Source organism: Lagopus muta, chromosome 8, assembly GCF_023343835.1.
Source record: "Lagopus muta isolate bLagMut1 chromosome 8, bLagMut1 primary, whole genome shotgun sequence".
Classification (NCBI taxonomy): Eukaryota; Metazoa; Chordata; class Aves; order Galliformes; family Phasianidae; genus Lagopus; species Lagopus muta.
Genome location: NC_064440.1, coordinates 36,122,970 through 36,129,996, shown reverse-complemented (window position 1 = coordinate 36,129,996; position 7,027 = coordinate 36,122,970). Strand labels below are relative to the sequence as shown.

The following is a 7,027-nucleotide window of genomic DNA, read 5'->3' as shown; positions in this document are numbered from 1 at the left end:
TTTGTTCGTGTTGCTGATCAAAAGGTCTGTCCATAAATAAGACTATTTCAATGTGGTGCTAACTAACCACACAAAGTAGCCTGGGGGAGCTTGGGGTGCTTTACAGAGAGCATGGCCAGGAGGTCAAGAGAAGTGATACTTCCTCTCTGCTGTGCCCTGGTGAGGCCACATTTAGGAGGCTGTGTCCAGGTCTGGGCTCCCCAGTTCAAGGCAGACAGGGAACAGCAGGAGAGAATCCAGCGGTGGGCCACAAAGATGGTCGGGGTTTGGAGCACGTGCATGAGGACAGGCTGTGGGAGCTGGGGCTGTGCAGCCTGGAGAAGAAAATACCGAGGGGATCTTCCTAAACATCAGGAGGGGGAGTGGCAAGAGGATGGAGCCGAGCTCCTTCAGGGTTTGCTGTGTAGGTCTAGCTCTGCGGTCCCGGATGAGGAGGCAGCGCACCTGCACTCAGCCGGGGCTGTGGCAAAAGTAACGACGAAGGTGGGATTCGAACCCACGCGTGCAGAGCACAATGGATTAGCAGTCCATCGCCTTAACCACTCGGCCACCTCGTCCTGCCCTGTACAGCATTACCCCGACCCCTCCCGCCGCCCTCCGCCCCGCCCGCTCTCCCCGCCCGCTGCCAGCAGAGGGCGCAGTTCCGCCCGGGCGCACGGCGGCGCGCTGCAGGCCCCGAGAACGGGCATGCTGTAGCAGCCCTCTTAGCGCAGCCGGCAGCGCGTCAGTCTCATAATCTGAAGGTCCTGAGTTCGAGCCTCAGAGAGGGCAGCGCGTTTGTCTTTTTATCGTTTAGAATTGCCGTTTTGTTTGTTTGTGCGACTGTTCGTTTTGTTGCATCTCACAGCTCCCGCTCCTGTGCTCTGCATGTGGAGTCCAGCGGGCAGCCGGTCCAACCAAAACCAACACCGAGCTCCGCATGGGGCCGCCCTGCCGGCGGTCACGCGCTGCTGCAAAACGGCACGCCTCGCGGCACGGCGCATCCCCCGGCACGGAGCAAAAAAAAAAACCTGCCCTCTCTGAGGCTCGAACTCAGGACCTTCAGATTATGAGACTGACGCGCTGCCAACTGCGCTAAGAGGACTACGTTATCTCACTTCTCGCGAGGCCTGCAACAGCCCGGTGCGGCGGGCGGGCGGGCGGCGCTCGGGGCGGGCGGCAGGGAGGGGCCGGGGCGGGGCGGGCGGCGCGGGCAGGATGAGGTGGCCGAGTGGTTAAGGCGATGGACTGCTAATCCATTGTGCTCTGCACGCGTGGGTTCGAATCCCACCCTCATCGTCGCTTTTGCCGGCGCGGCTGGGAAGGCTGCAGAGTGAAATCGCGTCACCGCAGCTCGGTGTCATCTGCGTCATGAGCCCAGCCTGACTCGGCTCCTGCAGGAGAGGCACGGGCTCGACGGAAGTTTAAGAAAGAGCAATCGGCAGCTCCCAGCACACAGCAGCGGCCTGGAGCCAGGCAGCACGGTGCCAGGCCCCGGGTGCCCGAGCAGCCCCGAGCCGAGCCCTCGGCACCAGAATTTACCTCTCACCTATGGCGATTCCCAGCCATCCGTGGGCCTGTGCTCCCAAGGAAGGTAACCGAGATTCTGCAGGGCCCTCCTGCTATTCTCACCACGCGGGCAGGTGTAGGAGGACAGCTTGGGGCGGTGCAGCCGTGCCAGGCACTGGGGCACGCCGACACCAGCAGCGTCAGCTTCAAGGCTCAGCCTTCTGCGTGGCAGCCAGCCTGGGATCCCCACTGGCACCCAAACCCAGCTCTCTTCCTCATGGGTGGAGCTGCCCCGGGGGCTGAGGAAGGATGACACGGTGCTGAACAGGGTTCAGCTGCACTGTTCCCATGGGGAGGACCTCTTCAGCAGCCACACAGCCGAGCCTCAGAGCACCTGATGGCTCCACCCATCCCCATGGCTGGACAACCATCTCCACAATGCCCCAGCACCATTGGGCTGTGTCCTTCTGCAGCTCTGGCCCATGCTGACAGCTCTCTGTTTCTTTCTAAGTAGTGCATCTGGACAGAGGTTCTCCGGTGTCCCCAACCAGAGGGCATCAGGAGGGCTCTGCACTGCAGGCCCGGGTGCTCCAGCATAGGCTGCTGCACGATGAAGTGGCTGCCACCAGCACATGCTTCTCCTGCTCCAGCAGGCAGGTGCTGGAGGAACTGTGCTCTGCCTGGGGCCAGTGGGGCAGCTGGAGCTCCTGGTGCCTTAGGGAACTGTGTGGCACCCAGAAACAGCAGGAGTCTGTGCAGTGCTGGAAAGGAATGACATGGCCCTGAGTGATCGGCGCTTCTGCTGCCAGTGAAACCCATGAACTGCATGCAGCTCCCTTTCTACCCCTGCCCAGACTTACTGATAAGCCCTAGTGTCTCCATGACACTCTCTGTCGCCCCTTGAAATGAGTTCTGGAGTAAAAAGGCATACTCAGACTGCACGGGACTGCTTTGTCATTGGGAAGGGGCGCGTCATGGGAGCAGCAAGGTAGAAGAGTAGGAGGACACAGGCAGCAATGAAGTGCCTCTGGTGAGGGTGAAGACCCCAGCCCACAAGCCCAAACTCAGGGGCCAGGAAGAAAAGCAGCCTCCAGGCCAGGCACCACTGGGAGTTGAACCCAGGATCTCCTGTTTACTAGACAGGCGCTTTAACCAGCTAAGCCATGGTGCCCACATGCTCCTTCCCTAATGGGGTGCTCCCAAGGTTTCCATGACCCTGCCAAGCTCCTGTCTCCATCCTCCTGCTACTGGAGTCACCAGCAGGACCAGGAGCCAAAGTATGGGGTTGAGATCATTGGACCCATCCTGTGTGTCACTTCAAGCAGCAGTGGGGCCTCACTGGGGGATAACACCTGGAGCTGGGCCCACGAGGAGCTCTGTGCTGGCAGCCAGAGCAGGGCAGTGGTACCCAAAAGGAGGGGCCAACTCCAGGAGTTCAACCTGGGACCTCTTGCACTCAAAAACAAGAAGAATGAAGGTCTCTCATGTAACCTGCTCCATTCCTTAGGGCAATCAGCATGGTCCTTCTGGAAACCAGCACTGAGAACAAAAGGTAGCGCTGCCCACAGCACTTTGATGGCCAACAGGAAGTAAGGTAAGGGGGCCCAGGCATCTGTATGCCCTGGCTTGTTGGTCTCAGGGTATGATTCTTGCTTCAGGTGTGAAATATCCCCCCACCCTTTCCTTTTTGCAACCCTGATGACCTGATGATAGGGGGGGAGGTGAGTGCGAGCACTGGGGATTGTGGCTCTGAGGCTGCTGTGAACATGGGTCTCTCCATGATGACTGTAGGGGCTTCCCTTTCTGCAGCTGGACCCCCAGAACAGGGAAGTTGGAGGTTGCAAAACAAGACCAACTGGGGCTGTGATGGCCGAGGGGTGAAGGCGTTGGACTTGAAATCCAATAGGGTTTCCCTGCGCAGGTTCGAATCCTGCTCACAGCGATGGATTTTGGCTGATGCTGCTGGCTGGGGACCAGGGGCACAAGCTTTTCTTTTGGGCAACCACAAACTGGCGGGCACGGACAGGGATGGGATGGGACCCCACTGCCTGACACTAACGCTGCAGATGTCCGGTCTGCTGGAATGGCACTCAGAGCTGTTGGTAGCAATGTGTCACAGGGACAAAAGTGACAAAGCGCAGGCTCACAGCACGGCTCAGTGTGTGAGGGGCTTTAGAGGGCTGTGTGGATGGCACAACTGGGTGATGCCAGCACCAAACACGCCCCCATTATACGGCTCCATATGGGGCCATGGTGCATAGCACAAAACTCCTTTGGCTGTGCCTCAGTGGGGGAAGTGTGATTCTAAAACCACAGCCCCCATGAGGAGGTTTTCACAGGAGAGGCAAAAAACAGCTACAACAAGAACACCTGGAGACACTGAGGCTTGAACCCAAGGTCTCTTTAATGCAAAGCCAGCACTCTACCACTGAACTGTAATCCTTTGTATGACTGAATTCCCATCCACAGCCTGATGGTCCCATTGCCCCTAAAACTTTGGAGATAGAGCTGCTACAGCTTGTGGCCAGGTCCAGGTGCCCCCCCACAGCACAGGCTGCAGAACAAGAGGGATGTGCCTATTCCTGATGACCAGAGCACTCAATGGAGCCTCTCCACTCTCTGTCGCCCATCACAGTCCCATAAATTGTACTTGGTCTAGTGCTGTGATTCTCACTTTTCAGTGAGGGTGCTGAGAGGTCCTGGGTTCAACTCCAGGACAAACCCTTCCATTTTAGGCACTCACACAACGCCCGGCTCATGGTGAGGAATGTGGCAAGGAGGACAGTGCCTGGTGCTGAGGGGAGAGGTGGCATTTTTGGGGTGGCACATCCATGGCGTCAGGGAACTATTGCTGCGGCAGGAACAGGGGTGGCAAAGCAGGGTCTGAGAATGTCTGTCTGGGGAGAACATTCGAGCAGAGAAGAGGGAGCAGTGGGCAAGGTGGGTAAAACTGCGGGGGGGTGAGGAGAGCTTCCCAAAGACCCCTTCTATGCCCATCAGCAGGGTATGCAGCTCAGTGAGGAAGCCCTGGAGAGACCCAGCCAGGCTCTGGGCAGACAGGATGGGACGAGCATCTCAAGTCCTGCCTGGATACGCGGAGAGCTGCGCAGGGGATGCCGCCGCCATTACCTGTGCAGAGGCGTGATCCCAGCACTGCAACTGCCTTGGCTTTTCAGCAGTGCGCGGTCCGGTGAAGGAGGAGCACGGTCGGTGTCGTCCAAAAAAAGGAGGGCTCGTCCGGGATTTGAACCCGGGACCTCTCGCACCCTAAGCGAGAATCATACCCCTAGACCAACGAGCCGCGGCGTCCGCATGGCGGTGCTGGTCAGTGGGCCGGGCTGCGCAGGGAGCGGCGCTGCTGCTGTGCGGACGGGAGGGGGGGGAAAAGCGTCTCACGGTGCGTGTGACCGAGCGCTGCCAGCCGTCAGCCAGCGCGGCTGTGCCGTCTCTGCCCTTGGAGACCTTCAGAAGTGTCTGGATGCAGTCCTGGGCCAGCTGCTGTGGGCGCCTGTGCTTGAGTGCTGATACCTGTCAAGAAATTCCAGGCTTTCAGCAACTGGTTGGAACACCTCCGCAGAACTGTTCTCCTGGGAAGGTTTTTGCTTCTAGATAAGGACAACCTAAAAAGCACGGACTCAGCATTCCACCAGCTTTGAGGAGGAGGTAAACTGTGCCCCGCTAGGGTTGATCATAGGTGCTCTAGCAAGGTTAAAAACTTAGTCAACAGCCATTTTTTTTTCTATAAAGCTTTCTGACCACATATGGGACCTGGCTTTTGTAACAAGCATTCTTTTGCCTGGAGACAACCAACAAACTCCTTTCCAGAAGCCCCCAGAACACGAGTAGTGCCAGATTTTAATACGTATAGTGCTTCTAGGCGGGCACTTTGTAGAAATGACGTGAATATTCACATGTTAAAATGCATAACATCAGTGTGCTTTTCAGGTAGTGGGTGTGCATGCTGGGAGGAATGATCCCCCGTGCAGCCAGTGCTGCAATAAAGCAATGCCAGCTTTCTAACCTGCCATTCAGTTAGGTGAGTTTTATTCCCGGATTTCATAGAATCATAGAATGAACTGGGTTGAGAAGGGCCACAACCATCATCTAGTTTCAACCCCTCTGCTACGTGCAGAGTCTGAGTGACACTGGAACCAGATGGCCTCCAGAGGTCCCTCCACTATCAACAGTTTGGTGACTGTGCCTGGCAGTGCGGAGAAACCCAGGTGAGTAAAAGACCTTGGCTTTGAGGGATGTCCCTAGGTGGAAGAAGAGGGGAAGGCCCATGGGGCAGAATGGAAGATGTGTGGGCAGGGGGTCAACAACAGGTGGCAACGTATTCCCCCCAGCCACAGACCAGGGGTATTATCCATCATTGTGAGCTGAATTCAACCCTGTGCAGGAAAACCCTACCTCATGCTGTGTCCAGCGCCCATCGTCCACAGTAGCCCAGCCCACTTTAGGGGGAACTCTTTGCTCACACATTTGGCATACCCGTCTTTGTGGGCATTTCCAGGCAGCCCCAGCTGCCCCGTGGTCCCCATTCTGGCAGGGAATGTCTGGTGTAACCCCACACAGCCCTACGCCCAACATCCTATCTGCACTTGCCACTGGCTGCAAGGCGAGAGCCCAGCGGTGCCAGTGGAAGTGCTGCCCAAGGACATGAACAAATGTCACAGGGTTGTAGGAGACAGGCAACCGCACACTGCGACTCTTTGGTCTGGGGACGTGGTTCTCACTTAGGGTAAAAGAGGTCCTGGGTTCATCTCCCACACCCTATATTTAAATGCCACCATCGTGCTCTCTCTAAGTGAACAAAACCAGCCAAAGTCATTTTTGGCAGCAGTGAAAATAGGCCACGTCCACGATCATGTGAACAGCCAGGAGGCTGAGTAGCAAGCTTACATGCCTGGACTTTGGGAGAGCAGACATCTAGCTCATCAGATCTGCTTCTTAGAGTCTGCTGAGATAAAGCACTCTGGGGAAGAGAAACCCACGAAATCTGATAAATATTCAAGATATTCTATGATTCTTAGATTTTAGTGAAGGGTTTGATACTGTTTCTCACAGTACTCATGTGGAGACACAGGCAAATCATGTCTAGGACGTGTGTATGAGGGGGAAGTTTTTCAGCCAGAGGGTGGTGAGGCACTGGCACAGGTTGCCCAAGGAGGCTGTGGATGCCCCATCCCTGCAGGCATCCAAGGCCAGGCTGGATGTGGCTCTGGGCAGCCTGGGCTGCTGGTTGGTGACCTGCACACAGCAGGGGGTTGGAGCTGGATGAGCACTGTGGGTTTTTCAACCCAGGCCATTGTATGGGCCGCTCACTCTTTATGGGTGTAGGATCGATTGACAGTGATACTTTTGAGGTGCCTGATCGATTGGCCTTCAGCTGTTGAACCAGGTGTCTGCTATCTGTTTCATCAGGTCCCCAGAGTGAGGCAGATTATTGCTTGTTAATCTGTTTTATCAAAAGCACTCTTGCTCATTGCCTTCCCGTGTACAAGGCCTTATTTACAAGGCCGCTGTGCAGTAGGAAGCA

At 56.6% G+C, this 7,027-nt stretch overlaps 7 non-coding genes across 7 annotated transcripts; 3 read left to right on the top strand and 4 right to left on the bottom strand.

The window, feature by feature from the left end:
- Positions 1–475: 475 nt before the first annotated feature.
- Positions 476–557, bottom strand: TRNAS-GCU (transfer RNA serine (anticodon GCU)). The gene has a single exon. It is a non-coding gene; the product is annotated as a tRNA-Ser (tRNA).
- A 141-nt stretch (positions 558–698) lies between these two features.
- Positions 699–771, top strand: TRNAM-CAU (transfer RNA methionine (anticodon CAU)). The gene has a single exon. It is a non-coding gene; the product is annotated as a tRNA-Met (tRNA).
- A 240-nt stretch (positions 772–1,011) lies between these two features.
- Positions 1,012–1,084, bottom strand: TRNAM-CAU (transfer RNA methionine (anticodon CAU)). The gene has a single exon. It is a non-coding gene; the product is annotated as a tRNA-Met (tRNA).
- A 112-nt stretch (positions 1,085–1,196) lies between these two features.
- TRNAS-GCU (transfer RNA serine (anticodon GCU)) lies at positions 1,197–1,278 on the top strand. Its single transcript has one exon. It is a non-coding gene; the product is annotated as a tRNA-Ser (tRNA).
- Positions 1,279–2,585: 1,307 nt separating this feature from the next.
- TRNAT-AGU (transfer RNA threonine (anticodon AGU)) lies at positions 2,586–2,659 on the bottom strand. The gene has a single exon. It is a non-coding gene; the product is annotated as a tRNA-Thr (tRNA).
- A 689-nt stretch (positions 2,660–3,348) lies between these two features.
- On the top strand, positions 3,349–3,430 carry TRNAS-UGA (transfer RNA serine (anticodon UGA)). The gene has a single exon. It is a non-coding gene; the product is annotated as a tRNA-Ser (tRNA).
- A 1,287-nt stretch (positions 3,431–4,717) lies between these two features.
- TRNAP-AGG (transfer RNA proline (anticodon AGG)) lies at positions 4,718–4,789 on the bottom strand. Its single transcript has one exon. It is a non-coding gene; the product is annotated as a tRNA-Pro (tRNA).
- Between the last annotated feature and the right edge of the window lie 2,238 nt (positions 4,790–7,027).